Below are 27,518 nucleotides of genomic sequence, written 5' to 3'. Positions count from 1 at the left end.
GGTAAAATGTCCTCACTTTCTAAAAATATCCTCACTTTTTAAAAATATCCTCACTCTGGAAAAATATCCTCAGTTTGGTAAAGTATCCTCACTTTGGTAAAATTCAGTAATTCATGAAAATGACCTGAAATTGCAAATACTGCTGTTTAGAGCCAGTTTCTAGTTGGAAATCATGTAAACTGTGTATTCTTTCAAATTATCCACATTTCACTAACTACGCGAAATAAATATGTTTTCGGACCCCTAAAGTGATAAATAGCAGCTTTTGGCAGTATGTGCGGTGTTAACTTGAATAATACATGAAAATGACCTGAAATTGCAAATACTGCTGTTTAGAGCCAGTTTCTTGTTGGAAATCATGTAAACTGTTTCAAAAACGAGAAAAGGAATAAAAAACCCTTAATCCAATGAGCAGGTGTTATATCCAAAAGTGCGGAGATTTTGATAAATCCAAAAATGAATCCCAACTACTGCTAAAAATGACAAGGCCTACGACTAAGACTAAGACCTCGAGGTCCAAAAATCAAGGGTTTTTATAGCCAGCTCCGCAAAACCAGAGAAGGTCCAGCCCCCACAGAAGGGGGCACTTTACCCCCCTTTGGCATGCCATCGAGGGACTTCCCGGCTTGGGCCAAGACACCTGGCTAACCCCCCTTCCTTGAAACAATGAACTTAGTGAGCGTCGACTCTACATCGACCTCTACCGACACTTAAGAAATATGGCACACTTGCTCATGGTTTTTGATCGCAACGTGTTGCAGTATATCAAGGATACATCGTGTGTTCTCAACGGGATACATTGGTACATGATATATATCACAAATATAGAAAACATAGTATCAAAATACACATTTTGCCCAGCATAAGTAAATCTCTGAGTAAACTTCGATATATGTTCTCTTTGGCAAAGCAAAACCTATAATGGTAAAACATAAAAACAAGAAAACCTACACTTCTTAACAGAGACCTGTGTCTGTGAACAGAGCCTGTGTGAAGGGGTGGAATGTGTGTGCGCTGATAGTGGTTCATCCTAAGGTCTTATGACAAAAGTGAATTAATGCTTTGGAACCATAAATCAGGCGTACGTGCAATACATTGTGTACAGCGGCTAGTTAGAAACCCCCTAACACCCCCGCGTGTGTGTGTATGTGTGTGTGGGCATGTGGGTTTGTGTCGAACTGCAGTCTGTGCAGCCGGTTCATACATATCATAGCCTCAGCGGCATGAGTTACATTTATTATTTGTTTTTGGTCTTTTAGTTCATTGTTTTCTCAATAAAGTGCATATCTATGGCACCTAACGACCCGGGCATTGCGTCCTATGAGATATTCGCATATCCTACGGCCCTTCCAACACCCTCTCTTGCGAATTCCATAGACGCCGATCCTCAGGTCAAAGATCCTAAATCCTCCTAATAAACCGTCCACTTCTTAACCTTCCTTTCGCTGTCTTACACAGTGAAGTAGTTCATCCTTCATCAAACAAAAAGAATAATAAAACAACACAAAGTTTGAACAACGTAAAAATGGTAGACAAGTCGTCAACACCGTTTTACCTGTCAAAACCTTAAACATCCACTCAAAGCGGCAAAGGCTTACCCACTGGCCTCGCCGGTGGCAAAGGTTCCGGAGTGTCCTCGGAGCCCCAAGCTCCCCCGCCGAGAAAAGCTGCGGAGGATTGTCACATACCTCCCCTTGGGCCGGTGTAGTTGTATCCGGTGTCAGGAGCTGGCTCTCGAGCACCGGAGGACCAGGATCAAAGGCCTCGTCAACCTGCGGGTTTTCGGCCGAATCGAGGACGTTGTAAGGAAGAGCAATCTCCATATTGATTGCTCTCCAGAAGGCGTCCTCCTCGTCTACCAAGAAGATTGCCTCCACTTCCCTGTCCGCCTCCACTGTGTCAGAGTGGTCCGGGGACAAGGCGGGAGGTGGAAACGCTGGGTAAAAACCAGGCGAGTACGGCTGGACCTGCTCGTCACTTTGAGTGATGGTGTGTTCATCCTGGAATGATGGTTCGGATGAGAGATTAACAAACAATATATACAGGGGATGAGGGACAAAGTATCAACCAAAAACAGAAAGAAAGTAGCAAAGGAAAAAGAAAAAGCCATGCATTCAATGTATTCCTCGCCTCTCATATCTTTTATTTAAACCGATGGCCTACTTTGTTGCAGCCGATTCGGTTTTGCAAAAGATAAGAAAATACTCCTGCGTCGTCTTTGGCCGCGCCCTTCCGCATGCCAAATAAATGCACAAATCAGGCCCTATGGTTTCCACACGACAAACCACTTCCTGAACCCAGCTAGTCCGGGATATCCTCAGTTCTGAAGGGGAGACTTGGTCAAATTCTGGCAATGCTTCAGGATAAGCCGTGGTACTCTTAGCTTTTTTTTTTTTTTTTTTTTTTTGTATAGTTTTTTTATTCTGAATGAAAAAGTATAACAATACAATGTATATCACACAGTGTGCATGTAACTCTTGCAGAATACAAATGAATGAAATTTTTGTTTTGTTTTTTTACACCCCAAAACCTCCCCCCCCCAATGGTGAACATACACACTACCCCAGATGTCAAACAGTGACCCAAGTACAGAGCACAAATAAAGCAAAACAATAGAGTACAGGAGGGCATGTCAGTTAGTAAATAATAATAAAAGATAACTTAAGAATAAAGTCCAAATAAAATAAAATAAATAAGAAATAATAACAGTGAATATTATAGTAAATTAAAGGAGGGCTGGATGGGAAATGTCCTAAGCTACAAGTCTGCCGAGAGACTTTTCAATCTGTCGAAGTGTTGTATAATTGGGCCCCAAGTAGAACCAAATTTGTCAGGTTGACCCCGAAGCGAAAACTTAATTTGTTCTAATTTTAAAAAGAACATAAGATCCTTCACCCACACAGTGCAACTTGGGGATCGGGGTGATTTCCAGTCCATCAGAATTCTCCTACGCGCTAGAGTTATCAGGCTCCTCTTCTGTGGAACCAGGTTCCAGTTTCAGTCCGGGGGGCAGACACACTCACCACTTTCAAGAGCAGGCTTAAGACCTTCCTTTTTGATAGCGCTTATAGTTAGGGCTGGTTCAGGTTCACCTTGGTCCAGCCCCTAGATATGCTGCTATATGCCTAGACAGCCGGGGGACTACCTAGGATACGCTGAGCTCCTCTCTCCTCTTCTCTCCCTCCTTCTTTATGTATTAATCTCCTATTTATGCACATTACTGATTTTGCTTCTTCCCCGGAGTTCTTGTGCTTTCTCGCCTCGCAGGTTCCCAGGAGTCGGGGTTATATTTGGACTGTCATCGTGCCACCGACTGAGGCCCTGCTGACACCCACTACTACTACCACTATCATTATTAGTCACATTACTATTATTATTGCCTGTACTATTACGCTTATTGACTTGCTTCTACCCTGGAGTCTTTGTGCTTTCTCGCTTCGCAGGCTTCTATAAATCGTGGCTGTACCTGGACCGTGGATGTGCATCCTGCTACGGCCCTGCTGACACCGACTGCTACCACCATTATTATTATTACTAGTCACATTACTATTACTATTACCTGTACCATTAAGCATTTTAGCTTTACTTCCACCCTGAAGCCCTTTTGCTTTCTCGCTCTGCAGGTTTCCATGAATCGTTGTGGTACCTGGACCGTAGTCGTGCCTCCTGCTGTGAGCCGACTGACACCCACTGCTACTTCGATTATTATTATTAGTCACATTACTATCCCTATTTTCATGGCTATAATTCTACTGTAATAATTGCTGCTGTTATTATATGTAGTCTTATTATATGAATCATTTATGTCATATACATTGAATGTGTTGTATCTAAGAACTGTTATGCTGCTCATTCTGTACACATGACATCTATTGCATTCTGTCCATCCTGGGAGAAGGATCCCTCCTCTGTCGTTCTCCCATAGGTTTCTTCCTTTTTCTCCCTGTTAAAGGGGTTTTTTAGGGGAGTTTTTCCTGTGCCGATGTGAGGGAAGGACAGAGGATGTCGCATGTGCACAGATTGTAAAGCCCTCTGAGGCAAATTCGTAATTTGTGATTCTGGGCTATACAAAATAAACTGAATTGAATTGAATTGAGGGTTGAGAAAGCAATAGCATTTTTATGTTTATTGTTTAAGTTTGGATCTTTATCAGAGTCTGTACCAAATATACACATAGAGGCATTGGGTTTAAGGTTTAGGTTCAAGGAATCGGAAAGGAATTTAAATATGCCATTCCAGTAGTCTACCAATTGTGGGCAGGACCAAAACATGTGCGTAAGATCTGCAGGTGAATTATGACATCGATTGCAGCTATCTTGTACATTTGGGTAAATCTTTGAGAGTTTGGAATTACAGTAGTGTAAGCGATGCAGTACCTTAAACTGTATTATGCCTAAGCGTGAGCATGATGAACTCTTATTCACTCTGATTAAAGCTTGATTCCAAAATGATTCCGATAAACTCACTCCCAACTCTTTTTCCCAATCTCCCTTAATCTTGACAATATTAGTCTCAGCAGCTGAGTTAATAATCTGATATATTCTGGATATAAAACCTTTAAGCTTTGGTGGTGAATCCAAGATTGTTTCATATAATGATTCCTGGGGTAAATAAGGAAAACTAGGGTTTAGAGATTTGGCAAATTGCCGTACATGGAAATAACGGAACAGATGGTTTCGAGGGATATTATATTTCACAAATACATCTCCGGAGCTTCCAAAAACCCCACCTATATATAATTGACCAATGTTAATAATGCCATTTTTAAGCCATAAATTGAATGCATGATCCAGTCTAGAGGGAAGAAAGAGGTGACTATTATGAATAGGAGTTATACTAGACACAGCTGAGAGGTTAAATCTTTTGCGGAACTGGGATAAGATTTTCAATGTTGTAATTACTATAGGGCTGGATGAGTATTGTCTTGGGGAAAGGGGAGACTAGAGGTCACCAACGATACAAGGGAGCAAGAGGGGCACGAATTAGCTTCAATTAGACACCAGTTAATTTGAGGGAATTTAATCCAGTACATTATTTTCTGTATATTTGCAGCCCAGTAGTAAAATCTAAAATTGGGAAGAGAGAGACCTCCTTGAGTGCGATGTCTTTGCAACATCACTTTATTTATCCTCGGTAGTTTATTGCCCCACAAAAAGCCTGTAATGAGCTTATCTAAAGTAGTAAAAAAGAGTTTAGGCAAGAAGAGTGGCAGACATTGGAACAAATACAAAAAGCGTGGTAGAATGTTCATCTTAATAGCGTTAACCCTGCCTGCTAGTGAGAAATATATCGTTTTCCATCTGTCAAAGTCTTCCTTAATCTTAATCAATAATGGAGAAAAATTCCTATCATACAAATGTTCATATTTCCGAGTGATATAAATACCCAGGTATTTAAATTCAGAATTACATTTATGAAATGGCAGTTGCATTTCTGGGGTTTCAGTAGCCAAATTGTTTAAAGGGAAACATTCACTTTTTGCAAAATTCAATTTATATCCGGAAAATGGCCCAAATTGTCTAAGAATTTCTATTAATGCCTGGGCAGACTTAGCTGGGTCAGAAATATAAACCAATAAATCGTCAGCATAAAGAGAAGCTTTATGCTCAGTGCCCCATCTAAGAATACCACTAATGTTTGGTGAGGTTTTAAGAGCAATTGACAATGGTTCAATCGCCAAAGCAAAAAGTAACGGGCTTAAAGGGCAGCCTTGGCGGGTACCTCTATGTAAATTAAAATATTCTGAATTTAATCTATTTGTAATGACTGAGGCTTTGGGAGAAGAATACAAAAGTTTAACCCATGACACAAATTGGTGACCAAAACCAAAGTTCTCCAAGACCCTAAACAAATATGGCCATTCCACCCTATCGAATGCTTTCTCCGCATCTAAAGAGATAACCATCTCTGGAACCTCTTCAGATGCAGGTGAATAAATAACATTTAGCAGGCGGCGGATATTACTGAATGAGTGGCGATTGCTAATAAAACCAGTTTGATCATCGGAGATGATCTGGTGTATGACTGTTTCCAGCCGCATAGCCAAGGCCTTCGCCAATATTTTATAATCTGCGTTTAGAAGAGATATTGGTCGATAAGATCCACATGCATCTGCGTCCTTCCCAGGCTTTAACAGCAGAGTAACTGATGCCATTGTAAGGGTTTGAGGTAGGGTTCCTTGGGCCAATGACTCATTAAACATGTTAAGCAAAAGTGGTGATAGTTTGTCTGAAAATTTCTTAAAGAATTCAATTGGAAAACCATCTGGCCCAGGTGTCTTCCCACTTTGTATGGCTTTGATTGATTTTGTTATTTCACTTATGTTCCATGGCTGTTCTAGATTCCCGGTTTGATCATTTCCAATTTTAGGAAAAATGATACCCTCAAAGAACATTTCCATATCTGTATCATTAGGTGGACTCTCAGATTGATATAAAGTAGAGTAGAATTCTTTAAAAACATTATTAATTTCAGATGGGATTATTGTTAATTGATTTAAACTATTTTTAATTTGGGATATATGCTGTGAATTGGCCTTAACTTTAAGCTGGTGTGCCAGTAATCTTCCCGCCTTCTCACCACTTTCATAATTGAGTCCACGTGCCCGCAGAAGTTGCCTCTCCACTTTACCGGTTGACAATAAGTCATATTCCTTCTGTAAATTCAATCTCCGCTTGGAAAGGTCTGGTGATGGTGTCATTGAATTTTGTGAGTCTAACTCTCTTATTGATTTTAAAAGTTTGTCTTGTTTCTCTCTGCGTATCTTATTTTGTAAGGAAGAAAAAGCTATAATTTCTCCCCTGATGACAGCTTTGAGAGTCTCCCAGAGAAGAGAAGGGCTTACATTGTCTTTCTGGTTGTTTATGAGAAACTCATCAATAACCTTATTTATTAAATCACAAAAGCTTTTATCACCTAGCAGGAGAGAGTTGAGCCTCCAAAGAGGGCGGGGTTTCTGCAAGAGATTAAATGACAGATCTAGGATTAATGGCGCATGGTCTGATTCCACAATTGCAGAATATTCTGTATTGGCCACTGACGGGAGAAGAGTTTTATCTATAAAAAAATAATCTATACGGGAGTATGAATGGTGTACATGTGAATAGAAAGAAAACGTTTTCTTGTTGGGGTTCTGGAACCTCCAGGGATCAATGCATCCAACCTGATCCATAAAGGCTGATAAGGCCCTAGCCATTTTTAACGGAGGTATTGAAGCAGGGTTGGATCTATCTAGATTGGGGTTTATTAGACAATTTAAATCACCTCCAAATATCAAGTGACAAGAATTTAGAGAAGGAATATTGGATATAATTTTCTTTATAAAATCTTCATCATCCCAATTGGGTGCATATACATTAACTAGAATCACTGGTGTATGAAAAAGTGATCCAGAGACTATAATGTAGCGGCCATTCGGATCAGAAATAACATCTGCCGCGGTAAACTGAACTTTTTTATGAAAAAGAATTGCCACTCCCCTTGATTTGCTACTGAAATTGGAGTGGAATATTTGACCGACCCATGGTCTTCGTAATCTAATATGATCCCCTATTATTAAATGTGTCTCCTGTAAAAAAATGATTTCAGATTTGAGTTTTTTAAGGTGAGCAAAAATTCGAGCTCTTTTAACAGGGCCATTTAGCCCCTTAACATTCCAACTGACAAATCTGGCAGTGTCTCCTCCTGTTGTTACTCCACTTAACATGACTTTACTCTGGGTTTTTTATTATATTCCATTTGTGAAAGGTAGAGGTAGTGTGTATCCCAAAAAACTCTGAACACCCTGAGAAAAAACCCCAAAAAACAAAAGAGAACAAAAACTAAACAAAAAGGAACAACTTGAACACGTTCCATTCCTATGCTGGTCTCCCTAACAGGGGCTAGCCGCAGGATTCCCTTATCTTGTCCCCCGAGAGACATTTCCTATATTTCTCCTACTTGGAGAGAAAACACCCAACTTATTCAAATCCTATATTAAATTTAGTGTATAATTTCCCACAACAAGTACAAACCAACTGCATAAAATTTACATTTGAGCCACAAATGAGTAGTCGCCTCATTAACAATTAGTGTGAATAGCAGTTACCATTACAATATCTGCATCGGGGCATGAGAAGTGTGTGCGCATTTCTGCGCACCTGCTCACACAGTTCAGCTCTACGTTGTCTTATCCAAATTAGCCTGCAACGCGCCGCTCATAGAAGGCCCTCGCTTCTTCAGGGGTGTCGAAGTAGAATGATTCTCCATCGAAGGTGACGCGCAGACGTGCCGGGTATAACAGTCCGAAGCGGATGCCTTTTTTGTACAGATCCTGCTTTATGCCATTAAAGGTAGCTCTCTTTTTGGCCAGGTTAGCACTCATGTCTTGGTACACTCTCACAGTCACATTGCGGTGTTTCAGTTCGTGTTTCATTGCCCACCTTAATGTTTTTTCCTTGTCAGAGAAGTTCTGGAAGCACACAATGAAAGGCCTCGGCTTTGGGGATCCTCGTTCCGGTAGCGGGCCGGTGCGGTGCGCACGGTCGATGGGCGGGGGTGACGTGAATACCTCCCCGAGAGCCTCCATCAGAAAGTCGGCTATGAACTGCTTCGGCTCCTTGCCAGTCTCGCTGCCCTCCGGTATATTCACAATACGGAGATTAGATCGGCGCGATCTATTCTCCAGGTCTTCTACTCGGTCTAGGAGGTGTTTGTTTTGGGACTCCAGGGATTTTACCGTTGCTTCGGTCGAAGTGATCCTTTCAAAGTTTTCTCCCACTCTCGTTTCGGTTTCGGTGAGGCGTTTATTAAATGAGTTCACATCCCCTCGCAGCGCGTCAACGGAGGCTTTCAATGACTGTGACGTGGTTTGTATTAGCTTCGCCATATCCTCCTTCATACTGGCTCGTTGGTTTTCAAGCATGGCTGAGAGTTGTTGAACCGTAGCGGGCTCGTTAACTTCGGTAATAGCAGATTGAGTGTTGGCTGTAGCGGGGCCTGCGCTCGTCGACATGGTGGCTAGCTGTTCAGGTTGCGAATTAGCACGAGTTATGTAAGCTTGAATTCCTTGTTGTTTGCTGCGTTTTGATGGCATATCTTATTTATTCCATTTCCAATGCGTATTCAGTGGCTCGTTGTGAGGCAAAAAGTGAACCAAAGGGACCGTATTGAAGGTAAATAATGCAAATTAGTCGGGAGCCTCTTCTCGCGCGTCTGTTCACTACATCGTCTAACCCGGAAGCCCTGGTACTCTTAGCTTTGACTGCTTGTGCCTTTTTCTGAATCCACAGATCATGTCTTTTGAGGAAATGCTTTTCATTGTGAGGGGATATTTCCCTACAGTCCCAAAATAGGTGTGAGCCATCATCCACCCATGATTGCTGGCGTTTCTGGGAGGAGAAGGTTTTGAGAGTCTAGGTTTTGATAGACATCCTGAAGGGAAGATCCATGTAGATATTGCCCTGAGATGTTGATAAACCGGGAGTTTCACTGGTATAGACCAGTGAAACTCCCGGTTTATCTTGCGGGCCTGCATCATGGTCTTACAGGCATAAGAATCGTGGTCATAACAATAGTGGTAATCATCATACTTTGAACAATAGTTCTTATTATAATAGCCATATTTCACTCCTATTCCTGACTCCTTTGGCGGTAGGGTAGCTCATAATCCTAACGCGTAGTCGATACATTTTCCTTCCTCGGTTTCTACGAGTCTAGCCACCACTGTGAGTGGTGCGATACATCCCGTACACCCTCTAAGCTCTAACGCTAGTGTTTGGGGTGCTCGAGAAGGCTTGGCCCCGGGATTTCGTGCCACCAGGTCATACAAATGCCCGGTATGAATGGAAGCCCACTGTTGCTTTTAGAAGGTTTCCAAGGCATGTCCGAACCCGTGTGTAACAGGATTGAATGTGTTTGCAGCGAAGCAGGGCTCCAATAATTTTGTTTCGTTAGGCAACAGGCCTAACGCGTGAAGCCGCTCAAATCCTCCTGGGTGTTTTGGATGATTGTCTGTGAACGACATCTCTCTCCACATCCGGTTAATGTGTTTCATGCCGCAGTCTGTATATTCCGCAGTCTCACCTCGTGGTTTAAATATTCTCCATGGATCTGACAATATGGCATTAACTGTTGACCGTAGTAGTATTCAGGATTGATTTGTATCCGGTCCGCCAACGTCTGTTGGGACTGAGGTTTGGATAAGGTCTGATTTACACACCTTAGAAAATTTGTCATCACCACTGTTCCATTCTCTCTTACCCAAAGTTGATTAGATTCATCGCTGAGATCAGGAACCCACATGTAATATAGCACTAAATTTGTAACATCATCTGTATGATTCTGTAGCCAATGCAAGCCACTGGGATAAGGTTTTAGAAGGTAGGTGTTTCTTAAAACCTGTAAGCCCCAGGGAAATATTTTCCTGTTTTCCAGGGAGACACAAGCTCTTCCGAACAGGGTTTTGAACAGGCCACGTACCTTCATCCTAGTGTTAGCTTTTTTCTTGGTCGCCTGGGCTTTCTGTGGGTGTGTCCGTGCGCGTGAACTTGTGTTTCTGTTAGGTGTAGGCCCAGCAGGGCCTAGGTTAGGTAGACTGAGAGTAGCCTCCATTAGGTCTGAATCACCTGGCGGGTTTGGGGGGGAATATGTTACCCCAGAGCTGCTTTACATGGATCTTTTGAGCTGGTGGCATAGCCAGGGTTAAATATCGCTTGGGTACCCGGGTCTCATTGATGAGCGCGGAAACCTGGTCGATGTCTAAAGGGCGAATGGGTCTCAAATGATCCGTCATACGGGCTAATGTACGATTCTTATAGTGAATAAATGAACAATTGCGGAATGATCTTATAGGCCGAGCAGAAGAAGAATCTAAGACCGAAAAGTAGGTTGTCCAATTTGCCATAACTTTGGTGCAGGTGTAATTGTCCTTCTCCGGTGGAGCCCAACCGTAGGTAGATATAATATGGGTCTCATTCTCCGAGGTCAAAGGGTCTAAAAACATTGCCTCCGGATAATCGTTTAAGGTGGGTCTAGCTTGGGCAATGTTGAGCCATGATGAACTACAATTTGGATTAGTAAACAGCGAGGTGATTTGGGAGTTAATTTTGACAAAGATTCCCGTCTCGTGGTCCCAGGCCACATGTGGCAGTTTTCCCTCTTCTAAGAATTGTGAGGTGTTGAACAGCGTTACATTCAGTCCTCTGGTCTGCATTTCCTGAATCATATACTTTCTATAGTCAGTCTGGTTTGCTTCCAAACAGGGAAATTCGCTCGAGCAATTGGTCCAGGCACATGGTATTTCCTGTGCATCAAGCAGATGGGAAATTGTGGAGGCCAATCGGGTCTCTTTGTGAGTTACCCACACATCCCAGCGTCTTAGCGAGTATGTGGTGTTCTGTGCGTCAGGATTATGGATAAGGTCACGCTTACTGCGAGAGCGTAAAAGCCACAAAAAAGGCAGGATTTAGTCAGTCGGTATCGTCTCGGTCTTCTAGTCGCTAACGGTCTTTGCTCTAAAGTTGTTTCGTGTGATGTCTGTGGAGGGCTCTCTGGCTGGCCTGTATCTTCAGACATCCTGATCCTCTCCCTCTCTCGCTCCTGTTGAGTTGAGAGAAGAGGAGGATGAGGAAAACCAGTCAGATCCCTGTTCACTATCAGCTGTCTAGGCAATATATTTGTTCCATTTGAACAGGTCTCTCCATTTCTTCTTCTTGCCCTCCGGAGCCTTAGCCACCGCCTGTTCTATTTGTTTGCTGGACACAGTCACTCTGGCTGTCCTGGCCTGTCCCCGGTTCCCTCTCACCAGTGTCAGTCTCACTGTCATCTGAAATTTGGGAGTCAGGGAGGATGTTTGGGGCAGAGAGCAGGGTAGAGTAATTTCATTCACCCAATAAGTGACCTCATTATCTCGTTTGTTGGATATCGGGGTTACCAAATCCAATTATTTTGTCACTTGTCCTGCGAGACCTGGTGAGCAGCGACATGTTTGACAAATACGCCCTCCAACATTTGGAGAAGTACGTTGTGTCACAATCATTTTCTGCAGAGGAGACATGTTAGGTGCCAGATCAGGGGTAGATGTGTACATCCCCCAGTCTTGGTTTCGGCCTGGCTTCTTTCTGAAGCCTAGCTTTTCTGAGTCAGATGGGTGTAGATCCCCTTCTCCCCTCAGCAGTACTAGGCCGCTGCAGATCCCTAGTTTGGTGGTATCGGGGCAGGGGAGAACTCCCTCTGAGGTTGCTGAACATGAACACTCGCCCTTAAATCCTGCAGGATGATCGTAACGACCGAGTGTCATCCTAAAGGCAAATTGAGTGAAACAGTCTTCACAGAAAATCAGCCGACAGGAGGGAAGTCCCTCTCTTGTGAAGCTGTCAATTTGCCCCTGATTTCTTAGCGCTGGAAATGTATCTGGGCGATTGGCCGCAGAACCCCGCCAAATACACTCAGTGACGTGCCCTTGACAGGCTGCACATGTCCCTGGGGTGTACTTGCGCCAAATTAATCGGTTTGTTCTTTCCCAATTTTGTGTGATTGTACCCTTAAGAGCCAATTTCAGGTTGTATAGGCTTTCTCCGAGCCAAATATTGTCCCCTGGGCAGCTGAGGATCCACACGGCTTGGATTGTGAGGTCACAGAGGTCAACGTCGGGTTCAGGCTTGATGGGGTAGGGACTCACCATTCTAAATTATTTTCCTTATTTGTTTGGGATGCGTCTGTCCGAACTTCTTTAAATGCACTACGTTACCTTCTTGGAAAACAACCTCGTCTTGTCCCTCACACTTGGTCTTCAGATTCCCTGCCTCTGGGTTTACTTTTCGCCTGGTTACCCACACTTTATCTCCTGGGGAGAAAGAGTGGAGTACGTCAGCTGCGTCATGTAATATTGGCTCTTTCAACTTAGGTTCTTTAAGAAATAGATTCAACTGGGTTAGCTTTAACGGTTCATCCCAGTCCAGAGGAGCGTTTTTTAATAATCCACTCCTTTTTGCAGCCCTTACCGCTCTCTCTGCTACCCCATTGGTGTGATGGGCGTACGGACCAAATCTGTTGTACTGAGAGTTCAGTTAGAACCTTGTCTACCCATCTGTTTTTGAAATGGGTTCCGTTATCCATTCTCATGGATTTTGTCTCCGGCCATTTACAAAAGTGTTCGCCCAGGCGTATGGCTACTGTCCTACCGTTAGCGGCCTTTACCGGATACACATGTTTGTAGCTGGAGCCATTATCTGCAATGATCAGAAAATATCTGTGTCCTAATTTTGTTCTCTGTGGAAATGGGCCCACTATGTCTGCGCTAAAATGGACTCCAGGGTCCTTGCACAATATCCTGAGTAGTTCGGGTGTAGCTTTCCTGAACCCATCAACCATGTTTGTCAACAGTGTGCGATGGTTGATGGGTTCAGGAAAGCTACACCCGAACTACTCAGGATATTGTGCAAGGACCCTGGAGTGACCGCACTTGTGTTGTATGTGTTCTAAGGCTAGGAATGTGAACTGAGTTTTCTTTCAAAAACCTATTGATCTTTTCATGTCCTACATGTCCTAGTCCTTCATGCACCTCGGTAACAACTTGAGAGGCTTGGTCAAGCGGCACCTCGTGAGTGTGTTATTCCCTTTCCATTCGGGGGGAAATATCAGGGAAAGTTTTGCCATTCTAGGCCGGGTCTGGGCCATTCTGTCTACTTCTCTATTCCCATCATGATCGTAATCTCGGAGATCTGTGTGGCTATTTACATGAGTCCACTCTATGTAAAGCAGTTATGAGAGGGAAACTCATTGCGAAGACGGCATCTATCAATAAATTTAAAGAAGCAGCATACAGGAAGGAAAGGAATAATGACTGGAAATTGAAAAACAACACAAATATACCCGAGACTCGACATTGCTACCAAAAATGAAAGAAATTAGAGACAATATAGATAAACTATTAACCTCTGACATAGAAAAAAAGTGGGACCCAAAGCAAATAAATTACTGGCAAAAAGACTGCAAAAACAACAGGCAGATAGGACAATTCATAAGATAAGGGATACTGTCACAAATCAAGGTAGCCTCTGAACCCAAAGAGATTGAAACCATCTTCAGGAACTATTATCAAAATTTGTATCGTCAACCTCCATCCGCTGACGCTGATCAGATTAACTTTTCTAGAGACGCTTGACCTACGAGCAATTGGGAAAGAGCAGAATGACCTTCTGACTTCACCCATCACAAAACTAGAAATAGAGAAAGCCATGGGTAAGTCTTGATGCAGAAAAGGCATTTGACAGTGCAAACTGGTCATTTCTGTATCAGATACTTGAGAAATTTGGACTACCGTATTTTCCGCACTATAAGGCGCACTTAAAAGCCTTTAATTTTCTCAAAAAACGACAGTGCGCCTTATAATCCGGAGCGCCTTATATATGGATTAATTCTGGTTGTGCTGACTGACCTCGAAGCGATTTTGTGTGGTACACGGCGCTCTGTCAACATGTTTTAGTACGACTTTGGTAAACTACAAAGCCGCACCGCTTGCAGCATTACGGCTACCGTAGTCAGGAGCGTCGCGGAGTAATACATACTGTGCTTCACCATCATATTACAGTGTGTGTGTATAAGGACCCCAACATGGCACCTGTGAAGAGACACGCTTACGACGCGCACTTCAAACTCAAGGCTGTCAGTCACGCAGTAGAACATGGGAATAGAGCAGCTGCGAGAGAATTCAACATTAATGAATCAATGGTACGGAAGTGGAGGAAGTTTGACTGACTGACTGTTTTGTTTCGCTTAATGCGCCTTATAGTCCGGTGCGCCTTATATATGAAAAAAGATCGAAAATAGACCATTCATTGACAGTGCGCCTTATAATCCAGTGCGCCCTATAGTGCGGAAAATACGGTAAATGAAAAAGCGATTCAATGTATTAGAACACTTTATCAAAACCCAACAGCAAGGATAAAAATAAATGGGAGTCTGACTGATAGTATAGTATTAGAACGATCTACCAGGCAGGGATGTTGTCTTTCACCGACTTTATTTGCAATATTTATAGAGCCTTTGGCACAAGCAATTAGGCAGAATAAGGACCTTAAAGGGATAAAAGTCAGGAATGAAGAACACATCATTGGGCTTTTTGCCGATGACGTAATTTGTTATTTAGAAGACAAATTACGCCTCCCCATATTAATCAACCAACTTGAAATGTTCGGCTCTTACTCTGGGTATAAATTAAATTTGTCAAAAACAGAGATTTTAACACTGAATTACAAACCATCCCAAACCCTACGACAAACACTTAACTTAAATTGGAATTCCAAAACTATGACATATCTTGGGGTTAAAATAACAAAAGGTGAGGATCTGGCAACCCTGGCTATGGAGTAGACGTGTTTGCGGGAAGCTCCGCCTCAACTTTTCTTTTTACCTCACTTATTGTTCTTAATTTAAATTTTGGCGAGTTTGAACTAACAAGAAAGACAAAATGACAAGAAAAGGCAAGGGGTATAAATCTGAAAAAAGCCAAGACGAAGAGGGTTGTTTCGACAACGATGCCGAGGCCACTGAAGAAGCTGGCGCTACTGCAGCTAGCCCTGTAGCTGCTAATGCTATAGTCCCGGCTACAAACGAAGACGTCTTGGCAGCAATAAATGCATTGAAAAGCACTGTAGATGTGAGATTCGACGAGCTAAAAGGGTCCCTATCCACCCTCAAATCTGCTCTATCAGACGTTACTGAACGTGTGTCGTCAACCGAGGCTGCCGTGGAATCGCACGAGAAACGGCTAGAGGAGTTGGAGAGGCGACACGCTAGCCTTGAATCCCAGTACACGCTACAAGAAGCCAAGCTAGACGACCTTGAGGCCCGCTCCCGGAGGCAGAACATCCGCATCATCGGAATCAAGGAGAAAGCTGAAAACGGTAGGCCGACGGAGTTTGTTGCCAAGCTGTTACCGAAGCTTTTGGGAGAGGAGAATTTTGACCGGCCCGTGAATGTGGATCGTGCACATCGAAGCGCAGCGCCTGCTAAAGATGGTAAATCTAGGGCTATCATTGCAAAGCTACACCACTTTCAGGTGAAGGAGCTGGTGTTGAAGCTTGCCAGGGAGAAAACGCCGCTGCAGTACGACGGGCGCTCTGTGTTCATCTTTCCTGATCTAACGTCTGCTACCATGAAGAAACGGAAGGTGTTTCAGCACATTAAGGAGAAATGCAGAGTCAGGAAAATCAGGTGCGGTTTCAGGCACCCAGCAAACTTTGTGGTCACAGTGGATGGCAATACTGGCACGTTCAACACCCCGGACGAAGCCGAAAAATTCCTGAGTCGGGAGGTACGGGACTGGAACATGAATGTTGGGTCAAGCCGGCAAGTTGACTAATTTATCTCTGTATTATCAGCAAAATTTAAAAAAAAAAAAAAAAAAAAAAAAAAGACCAAACTCGCATTGAGAATTGAGAGGACAAATGTTTTATTTGCAATTATTATCCACGGTTGAGGTGGAGTCTCTCCCTTGCTTGGAGAGAGGTGAGTAGTTGTTTGCTATCTTGGGCCTTTATTGGCCCCTGAGTTTAGCTTTAACTTTAAGTCTGGGGCATGGAAGCGTTTTCCATGGGGTTGTCTCTCCCCTTTACTATGTTCATGTGTTCTGTTCGATGTTCTTTTTTTGTCTGCACATCTTTTTTTTTCGGTTTACTGTATATTCCTTTTTGCCATGGTCATGTAACAAATTCCCTTATGTAGCATATTATGTCAGATAGACCTACATCTTGTAAACACAGTGAAGGTGGAATTACATTGGTCAGTTGGAATGTACGGGGGATCAATAGCCCTCTTAAGAGAAGAAAGGTTTATGCACATCTACGCACACTCAAGGCTGATATTTCCTTCCTTCAAGAAACGCATATAAAAACAACGGCAGCAAAAATATTGTGTCCTTCATGGGCATCTCATGTATTTCAATCTAATTTTTCTACAAAAGCAAGAGGGGTAGCGATCCTTATTAAGAAAACAATAGCTTTTATCCACAAGCAAACTATTTCTGATCACAGGGGCAGATATTTAATAGTTAAAGGGGAACTTAACTCTGTACCAGTTACCCTAATTAACGTGTATGGGCCAAATTTTGATGACCCCATTTTCTTTCAGAATCTCTTCAACACTATACCCGATATGTCAAACTCAAATATAATTTTGGGTGGAGATTTAAATTCTGTTTTGGATCCTGTCTTAGACAGACAACACTCCCAAACCAGTTCATCTAAGAGCAGTGTTACTCTTAATAATTTAATGCAGTCATATAATCTAGTGGATATTTGGAGACTCCTCAACCCCACAGCAAAAGACTTTTCTTTCTTTTCAGCAGTTCACAAGTCTTATTCTAGGATTGATTATTTCATTCTGGATTCTAAACTTTTAACACAAATAGTTGACTGCAAGTATCATAATATTCTCATATCGGATCATGCCCCTGTTTCTGTGAAACTTAAATTGAATTACAAGAGGGGAGAATTTAGCTGGCGCCTAAATAATGCAACACTGAAAAATAAAGAATTTTGCTCTTATCTCTCAAACCAAATAGATCAATATGTACAAATGAATGACACTGGTGAAGTTGATGATTCCACACTTTGGGAGGCCATGAAGGCTGTTATTAGGGGCCACATTATATCCTATGAGGCAGCAGAAAAAAGAAAATCTAAAGAAAGGTTAACTGAAATTGATAATCAACTGGCTGATATGGAAGTGTTATATAGAGAAGGTAACAAACCTGAGTTACTCAAGAAGATCACTGCATTACGATATGAATACAATACTCTACTGTCAAAGAATGTGTCACGTTTACTGGTCCAAATTAGACAAAAATATTTTGAATTTGGCGACAAGCCCCATAGGTTGCTATCCCGTCAATTAAGGCAAACTCAGGCTTCTAGAGCCATACACTCTATTAAGTCAGACGATGGCACTCTCTGGACAGACCCTGAAAAAATTAATAAATGTTTTGCTGTTTTTTATGAACGTGTCTATCAGTCACAAGGAGAACCTGATCCTGACGAGATGGAAACATTTTTTGAAAATCTGGACCTACCTAAACTATCAGCAGAATCATCTCTTTCACTAGATAAAGAAATTAATTCAAAAGAAATAATGGAAGTGATCTCCTCCCTTCCCAACAATAAGGCAGCTGGGCCAGATGGCTTCAGTATAGAATTTTTCAAAGAATTTAGCTCTAAATTATCGCCTCTCTTATTACGTATGCTTAATCACTCAATGTTGAACTCAAGGTTACCTCCCACCTTATATAAAGCCAACATTTCACTTATACCCAAGCCAGGCCGTGACCCTAACTTGGTCTCATCATACCGCCCCATTTCACTGTTGCCTATAGAAACCAAAATCCTGGGTAAAGTCTTGGCTAACAGATTAAAGGAGCACATATGTTCCATTATTCATCCTGACCAATCAGGTTTCATGCCAGGGAGACATATGTATTTTAACTTGCGTCGTTTATTTCATGTGTTGTACACGGAGCACACAGAGGAGGCTGTAGTAATCTCTCTGGACGCACAACGTGCGTTTGATCAGGTTGAGTGGCCTTATATGTTGATCACACTTGAAAAATTTGGTTTTGGACCCTCCTTTATGAAGTGGATTGAGATCATTTATTCACACCCAACTGCCTCTGTTATCACCAATCAAAACATTTCATGCCCTTTTGCAATCAACCGTGGGACCCGTCAGGGGTGCCCTCTCTCCCCTTTTTTATTTTCAATAATTATTGAGCCACTTGCTGCCAGTGTCAGACAAAGTCAATTAATATCCCCGTTGAGATACATGAGCAAGAGCATCATCTCTCGTTGTATGCAGATGACATTCTTTTGTTTATATCTCGTCCTGAAACATCAATACCTGCCCTCTTGACTCTAATTAGCAGTTTCGGCAAACTCTCTGGATTCTCTGTTAACTGGGACAAAAGTGAGTTAATGCCAGTGTCCAAGGAGGTTAATATGACGTATTTATTGTCCACTCCCTTTAAAAAGGCTTATGAGCATTTTTCATATCTTGGTGTTATTGTTACGAAAAAATCGGAGGACCTCTTACGAAAGAACTGGAACAGCAAAATTGAACAGCTTAAGCAGGGAATTAATTTCTGGAAGACTCTTCCTATTTCTCTCGTAGGGAAGATTAATGCTATTAAGATGATTGTACTGCCGCGTTTCCTCCATCTTTTTCAATCCATTCCTTGCTTTATTGCTCAGTCTTACTTTAAGCAACTAGATTCCATTATTGTATCATTTATCTGGAACTACAAAGCCGTTAGAATTTCTAAAAAACATTTATGTAAAGCAAAGAATGTTGGTGGCTTTGCTTTACCAAATTTTAAAATGTACTATTGGGCTACTCATCTGTCTATGCTTGCTTGGTGGAGAAGGGGCCCCCCTCTATTTCAGATTCATGCCCAGCGTGGCTACGCATAGAACGGCTGCTTTGCAAAAAGTCCTCCTTGCTGGCACTGCTTAATAGCCCCACCACAGTCAAGAAGTCATGCTATAGTAACAGCCTTGTAATTCATGGCACTATACGCATATGGGAGCAGATAAAATCTTATATTAAGGCTCCAAAAATGTATACTGACACTCCCATTTGTAATAATCACTCTTTTATACCAGGCATTAACGATGCAGCTTTCTTTGACTGGAAACAAAAGGGTATTGTTAACATAAATGATTTGTATATTGAAGGAAGTTTTGCCACATTTAGACAGCTACAAACTGCTTATAATATTTCTACCTCAAGCTTTTTCAGATATTTACAAATTAGAGACTTTATTCGTAAAAATGTAACGAACTATCAGAGCCTGAATAAGCACGAAACTCTTGAGACAATGAATAAATTTGACCCGGCTACTCGCGGGGCGGTTTCCTTCTTTTACAAAATTCTTCATAAGGGAGCTGTGCTGGGTACCGAGGAGCGTAAGCAGGCATGGGCAGATGAGTTAAATTTGGAACTGAGTGATGATATTTGGGATGAATGTTTGCGGAATGTGCACAGATGTTCAGTTAATGTTAGACACAATCTTATACAGTTTAAAACAGTCCACAGACTTTATTATTCCCTGGAGAAGCTAAACAAATTTTACCCTAATGTCTCACCTGTCTGTAATCAATGTAAGTCCATGATAGGTAATTTAGCACACTCATTTTGGTTATGTAGCAAACTCCATTCATATTGGAAAAGTATTTTTCAATGCTTCTCTGAGGCTTTTGGGAAACGTTTGGAACCTGACCCACTTGTGGCAATTCTGGGAGCTACAAGTCCCTTGTCTTTTATTAATAAATACGAGAAGAAGGCTATTGAATTTGGGATGGTGCTTGCCAAGAAATTGATATTACGTGTGTGGAAGTTGGACTCTGTGCCTACATACGACCTGTGGTTAGGAGAAATGTCTAACACACTGCATTTGGAGCGACTGAGATACTATAACGATGATAGAGGAGATGTGTTTGATAAGATTTGGGACCCTGTACTAGGATTCTTTAATGGGTAGGCCGCTCTATAGTGCTTTACTATGCATATGTATGTGTATTTTTCTTTTTTATTGTACTCTGACATTCACTTGACAAAACTTCTGATCCTTTTACTTAATATTTATGTTTTGACCATGGACCGCGGCTGCTAATTTTGATGTGCTTTGTTCTGTATGTTATATGTGTTTGTATGCACTGTCTGTTCTAAAAACTGAAAACTTCAATAAACATATTTAAAAAAAAAAAAAATAATAATAACAAAAGGTATTGATAATCTATATAGAGCTAATTATATCAAAGTGGATATCATTTTGATATAATTAGGAGTGATATGGAGAGGTGGGCTATTCTTCCACTCAGTTCACGAATAGACACTATAAAAATGACCATCCTTCCAAGACTCCTTTATTTCTTTCAGTCACTACCAATCGAGATACCTGAGAAACAATTTAGAGCCTGGGATAAAACTATATCAAGGTTTATATGGAATGGCCAAAGGCCGAGAGTCAAATACGAAACATTACAGATTACATAAAGGGGGAATGTCACTACGAAACCTGAGGGAATATTTCCATGCAGCACAAGTTAGACCAGTGATTTACTGGTGTACTAAAAATTATGAGGCGAAATGGAAAAACCTAGAACGATATGTAGAAGGAAGGGAAATTCAAAACCTAATTGGGGACAGAAATATAGCAAAAGAGTTACTTGAACAGATGGATGCTATCACCCGATTTACGCTGGAGATGTGGTTTGAACTGGTATGAAAATACAGATTAGAAGAAGAGCTCAGGCTTCTTCGACAGGCATTTTATCCCGGGTACACTTGATCTGAGGTTCAAACAGTGGATACCGTATGGAATAACATACGTATTTTGGTTATGTCCTAAAATTGTACAGTTTTGGGGAAATGTCCATATGGTTACTGTGAAAATTCTGGGATATGATATACCTAAGTCATGTATGTTGCTTTACATGACCGGAGATATTGTGCTAAGAGAAGACCGGTGTTTTGGGAGCTTTAAAGTGATAAATAGCAGCTTTTGGCAGTATGTGTGGTGTTAACTTTAGTTTTACATGAAAATGACCTGAAATTGCAACAAATTAGAGCCAGTTTCTTGTTGGAAATCATGTAAACTGTGTATTCTTTCACAATTTTGAGTTTCGGGTCTATATAATGTAGAAATGTGTTTTGGGAGTTTCAAAGTGATAAATAGCAGCTTTTGGCAGTATGTGTGGTGTTAACTTCAGTAATACATGAAAATGAGCTGAAATTGCAAATACTGCTGTTAGAGCCAGTTTCTTGATGGATATCATGTAAACTATGTACTTTCACATTATCCACATTTCAGTAACTATCCTGCAGAAATATGTTTTGGGAGCTTTAACGTGATGAATAGTATATTTTGGCTGTTAGAGCCAGTTTCTTGTTAAAATCATGTAAACTATGTATTCTTTCACATTATCCACATTTCAGTAACTATCCTGCAGAAATGTGTTTTGGGAGCTTTAACGTGATGAATAGCATATTTTGGCTGTTAGAGCCAGTTTCTTGTTAAAATCATGTAAACTATGTATTCTTTCACATTATCCACATTTCAGTAACTATCCTGCAGAAATGTGTTTTAGGAACTTTAAAGTGATGAATAGCAGCTTTTGGCAGTATATGTGGTGTTAAATCAGTTTTACATGAAAATGATCTCAAATTGGAAATTCTGCTGTTTAGAGCCAGTTTCTTGTTGGAAATCATGTAAACTATGTATTCTTTCACATTATCCACATTTCATTAACTATCCTGCAGAAATGTGTTTTGGGAGCTTTGACGTTATAAATAGCAGCTTTTGGCTGCTAGAGCCAGTTTCTTGTTGGAAATCATGTAAACTATGTATTCTTTCACATTATCCACATTTCAGTAACTATCCTGCAGAAATGTGTTTTGGGAGCTTCAACGTGATAAATAGCAGCTTTTGGCAGTACGTGTGTGTGTGTGTGTGTGTGTGTGTGTGTGTGTGTGTGTGTGTGTGTGTGTGTGTGTGTGTGTGTGTGTGTGTGGTAGAAGCCAGTCACTACAGATATGAATTAAAGCAGCGAGCAGCACATTATCAACCCACAGTGCATTTTAAAATATTTTTTCACAAGATTTTGAAGCTCCTCTCACTCTAACTATGACATCACGTGCTCTAGCTCTGAACATTCCATCCAATACACACCCATTGTAAAATCTGAAAAAGGCTTACATTTTCCTGAAACTTAAACTCTGATGTCATGAAATCTGTGCTAGCTATCAAAATGCCCATTTGGCCCAATATAGTCCAGAGTTTTTTTCACGTTTTAAACCTCAAATCATTTTTTTACATTAAAGTATGACGAGTCAGTCTGGGCCCAAAGTTGAGTGCTTTTAAGCTCTCTCCACACCCAAAACGCATTCATCTCTATGGGGAAATTTCTCGCCGTTTTTACCCGTTCCCGTGGAAACCGCTGGGCTTTGATGACACGATACCAGTTTAATTCATTAAAAGTTTACATTACCACAAACACTGCAGCCACTAGAACATTAAAACATGAATATTTGGTAGTCCAAATCACCTTTTGAGCTGGAGAATTTGAGGGGCTGGCCAGAACGGCTGACCAGAACGGTCTGTCTGTTTCAACCATCTGACAACACATGATACCAAGTTAATGAAACTTTTAAAACTTATTCAAACACAGTATATTTTTATTACATGCAGACAATTGTGTCAAATGCAGCAGAAAGCAAGGACTATATATCTATGGTTTAGGTACCTGTTTGTTGAAACTTGGTGGACTGATCTGGCCTGCATCTGCCAGGTTGAGCGTTGTCCAACGCAGTTTTTGGGCCCGTGATCTCTTCCCCTTCCTCGGCATCTAAGAAAATATATTGTAATGAAAAACAATTCTAATAAAATGTTTGTTCAGAAATTTTAACACTGATGATAGTTATTATATATATAAAGTTATGAATTTGGCTACAACATATGCAAGTTGTTTTAGAAGTATTATTTAAACATTTTAAAATGTATTATGAGTGTTGCTTCTGAAAGGAGTTTTAAGGTAACTTACCGTCGAAATGTAGAGGTGGTTAAGGATACCTAAATACGGAATAACTTATCAAATATGTATAGTAACAATAATATGAATTCAAATATGATAATAGCAAAAATAATAGGGTGTCTTGATAACTGTTCTTCTGTGCCCTAAAGTGAGAAATACAATGTACTATAAACTAACCTAAAATCTAACCGAATTTAATGTTATACTCTAATCCTAATTAATGAATGTAGTGAAAATACTTAAACTTTGGTTATTCTGTCTTGAAGATGCTGGACACAGGAAACCTAAAAAGAAAAAATAAGAACAACCCCAGGGTTCTCTTCAGCACTGTAGCCAGGCTGACAGAGAGTCACAGCTCTGTTGAGCCGTGTATTCCTATAAACCTCAGTAGTAGTGACTTCATGAACTTCTTTAATGATAAGATTCTAACTATTAGAGAAAAAAATATATAATCTACTGCCCTCAACCAGCACCGATCGATCCACAGCTGTAGAACCTGAAATATATTTAGATGGCTTTTCGACCATCGACCTTCAACAATTGACTTTAACTATTTCTAAGTCTAAACCTTCCACCTGTCTCTTAGACCCGATTCCGACTAGGCTGCTTAAGGAAGTTTTACCTTTAATTAGCAATTCTTTATTAGAAATTAACAATCTGTCTTTACTAACGGGCCATGTGCCACAGGCCTTCAAACTAGCTGTAATTAAACCCAGGGCCGGCCGAGGCATAAGCGATACAAGCGGGCGCTTGGGGCCTCCTGACCGCCAGGGGGCCCCTATCGGAAAAAAAAAATTATAATTAAAAATAATTAAAAATAATAATAATAATAATATTAAATAACTTAAACAAGTGACCTGATTGAATGAAATAAAGAATACATCTATACAAGAAAATTCTGATTTTACGATCAATATATCTGCCAGCGTTCGAGTCATGCATATCAACTGCGTGCTCAATCTGCTGACAGATAATTCATGGTCATAGACAGACACTGCATAATACTCAAGGTTAAGTTGGAAGGGACATATATAAGCATGTCATCTAAAAGGACGTATCTCTCTGGTGCCCAAAAACGGAAAAAGAAAAGGACAGAAGATGAGAAAAAAGAGCAAGATAAAGGTATGATTGCATGATTATTTAAAATATGTTTTGAACTCATTTGAGGGAGGAGCAGCTCAAGCTATCATAGGAGTTAGCTAGCTAGCTAGCGAGTTAATGTCATGTTATATTTGCCATCACATGAGCTATATTCATCAACAGTGTATGTATCTCATTAATATACATTTATCTAGGTGTATATCAGATGTCAACGATATTGGCAGTGTTTAGGATGTTCAATCAAACATGTACTGCTAGCTCTTGCCAGGCTTAATCTAACGTTAGCTCGCTGACTGAGGTGGACATTAGCACTAGTAGCTAGCTACATGAAAACAGTACTGTTTTATAAATGTGACATAGTGGTGAGTCTGACAGCGACTAAGTGCAGAGTCTTAGTCCGTGAGATATCGGTTTATATTGGAGGAAACAGCCAAAGGTGAACTTAACCTTCTAGGTGTAAGGGATGCAAGCTAGCATTGCTGTGCCTGTGCACGTTAGTAAAAGTGACATCTCAGCCAAAGATGGAGCACAATGTGCGCTCTGCTCTAAGATCTTTGTTGAGAGATGGCCTATTGGTCTTTATGAGAAAACACCATGTTGAAGTGAGGAGACGTCTGTGATGAAAATATACTTATATTGTATTAATATTATATTTAGGATGTTAAGTGTTCACCACACTGCAATTAGGCTGTGCCTTATTTTGCCTCACTAGAATAGGAATGGTTAGGTGTGGAATTGTTTGTTGATGAGTGTAAGTAATGATGGCAAAATAAACTCATTTTTCATAAACTCACTATCAACTATGCACTTTTGCAATGTTATTTTTTCAGGAACACTGTTGAAGTATTTTGGAGCACAACCAACTGTACTTAACGTAATTACATTTTTTTTATTTGTTGATTTATTTATTTTATCTTTGCAGGTTCACCCCCAGCAGACTTACAGTCACCTGAAAGTGAGGAAGAACTTTTACCCATTGAGGAACAGTTACCAGCATTGACAGTCACTGATACACCGACTTCAACCTCTGCCGGCATAACAGGTCAGTTAATCTAACAGTTTTTGTTTTGTGTTGCCTTACTTAACTGTGAAATATCTTGTGTTATGTTATGATTCTATTTTTGTATCTAATGTCCCTACAGGTCCTTCTACAGCATCCACTGCTATGGATGTCCCATCCACTCCCTCAACAAGCACTAGCTATCAAGGTGGATCAACAGCTCCTCCAATTGACCCAGCTGAATGGTCAGCCGGCATGACAGGTCAGTTAATCTAACAGTTTTTGTTTTATGTTGCCTTACTTAACTGTGAAATATCTTGTGTTATGTTATGATTCTATTTTTGTATCTAATGTCCCTACAGGTCCTTCTACAGCATCCACTGCTATGGATGTCCCATCCACTCCCTCAACAAGCACCAGCTATCAAGGTGGATCAACAGCTCCTCCAATTGACCCAGCTGAATGGTCAGCATTCCTGTCTGACTCAGAAAGGACTGATCTGGTAAGAAGAGGGCCAGTGCAAATTAGTGACACCTTCACCTTCCCCAAAAAATCTGATGGTCGAAGCTTTCATTACCATTATACGTGTAGACAATTAGTTAATGGGGAAAAAATCAAGCGAAGCTGGCTAATTTATTCAAAGAAGAATGATGCGGTTTACTGCTTCTGTTGCAAATTATTCTCCAGAAAGTCCACAAAACTGTTAACAGAGGGACAGCGTGATTGGGTCAATGTAGGAGCTTTTCTGAAACAGCATGAGAATAGTGTAGATCACTGCAGCAATATGATGAAGTGGAAAGACTTTGCCCTCCGTCTTTCTAAGCAGAAGACTATTGATGCGACAGAAATGGCTCTTTTGGAGGCAGAAAGAAATCGTTGGAGAGATGTTCTCACACGTTTGATTAGCATCATTCAGTCTTTGGCAGAGAGGAATCTTGCTTTCAGGGGTTCTGTCGATACTTTGCATCAGGCCAACAATGGGAACTTCCTGAAAGAGGTAGAACTGATGGCAAAATTTGACCCGGTGTTAAAAGACCACATCAGGAGAATTGATAGTGGAATGCAGCACAACACGTACCTGGGTAAGACTATCCAAAATGAGCTGATAGAGTGTATCAGTGACAAAATAATGGAGGCAATGGTGGCAGAAATCAAGGACTGCAAATATTATGCCATCATATTAGACTGTACACCTGATGTTAGTCACCAGGAACAAATGTCTGTTGTGGTACGCACAGTCACTCTGGGCAAAACACCAGAAATAAAAGAGCACTTTTTGGGATTTCTCATAGCTCCACAATCCACTGGCCTGGGTTTGTCCAATTTAATCCTTAACAGGCTTGAGGAATTGAACATCCCTTTTCAGGACTGTCGGGGCAGTCTTACGACAATGGGGCCAATATGAAGGGGAAGAACAAAGGTGTGCAGGCTAGGCTCTTGGTCAAAAATCCAAGAGCTTTTTATGTGCCTTGCAGTGCTCATACCTTGAATCTGACCGTCTCAGATGCAGCCAAAGCATCAACTGATGCTTCTCGTTTTTTCGGAAATGTGGAGAAGGTATACAATTTGTTCGCTGGGTCCACTCAAAGGTGGGCCATCTTACGGCAGTTTGTTGACCTCACCCTCAAGTCCTGGAGTGAGACGCGCTGGGAAAGCCGCATCAAAAGCATTGAAGCTTTGCGCTACCAGGCAGAGAAGGTGAGGGAAGCCCTGTTAGAAGTAAGGAATAAAGCCACTGACCCTGTAGTGGCTGTTGAAGCCAACTCCCTTGCTGAAGAAATAGGGTCATTTCGGTTTCAGATTTGTTGTGCTGTCTGGTTTGACATTTTGACGAAAATTAACATCACCAGCAAGCT

The sequence above is a fragment of the Anoplopoma fimbria genome, chromosome 12 (assembly GCF_027596085.1).
Source record: "Anoplopoma fimbria isolate UVic2021 breed Golden Eagle Sablefish chromosome 12, Afim_UVic_2022, whole genome shotgun sequence".
Classification (NCBI taxonomy): Eukaryota; Metazoa; Chordata; class Actinopteri; order Perciformes; family Anoplopomatidae; genus Anoplopoma; species Anoplopoma fimbria.
Note: the sequence above shows the minus strand (reverse complement) of the source record.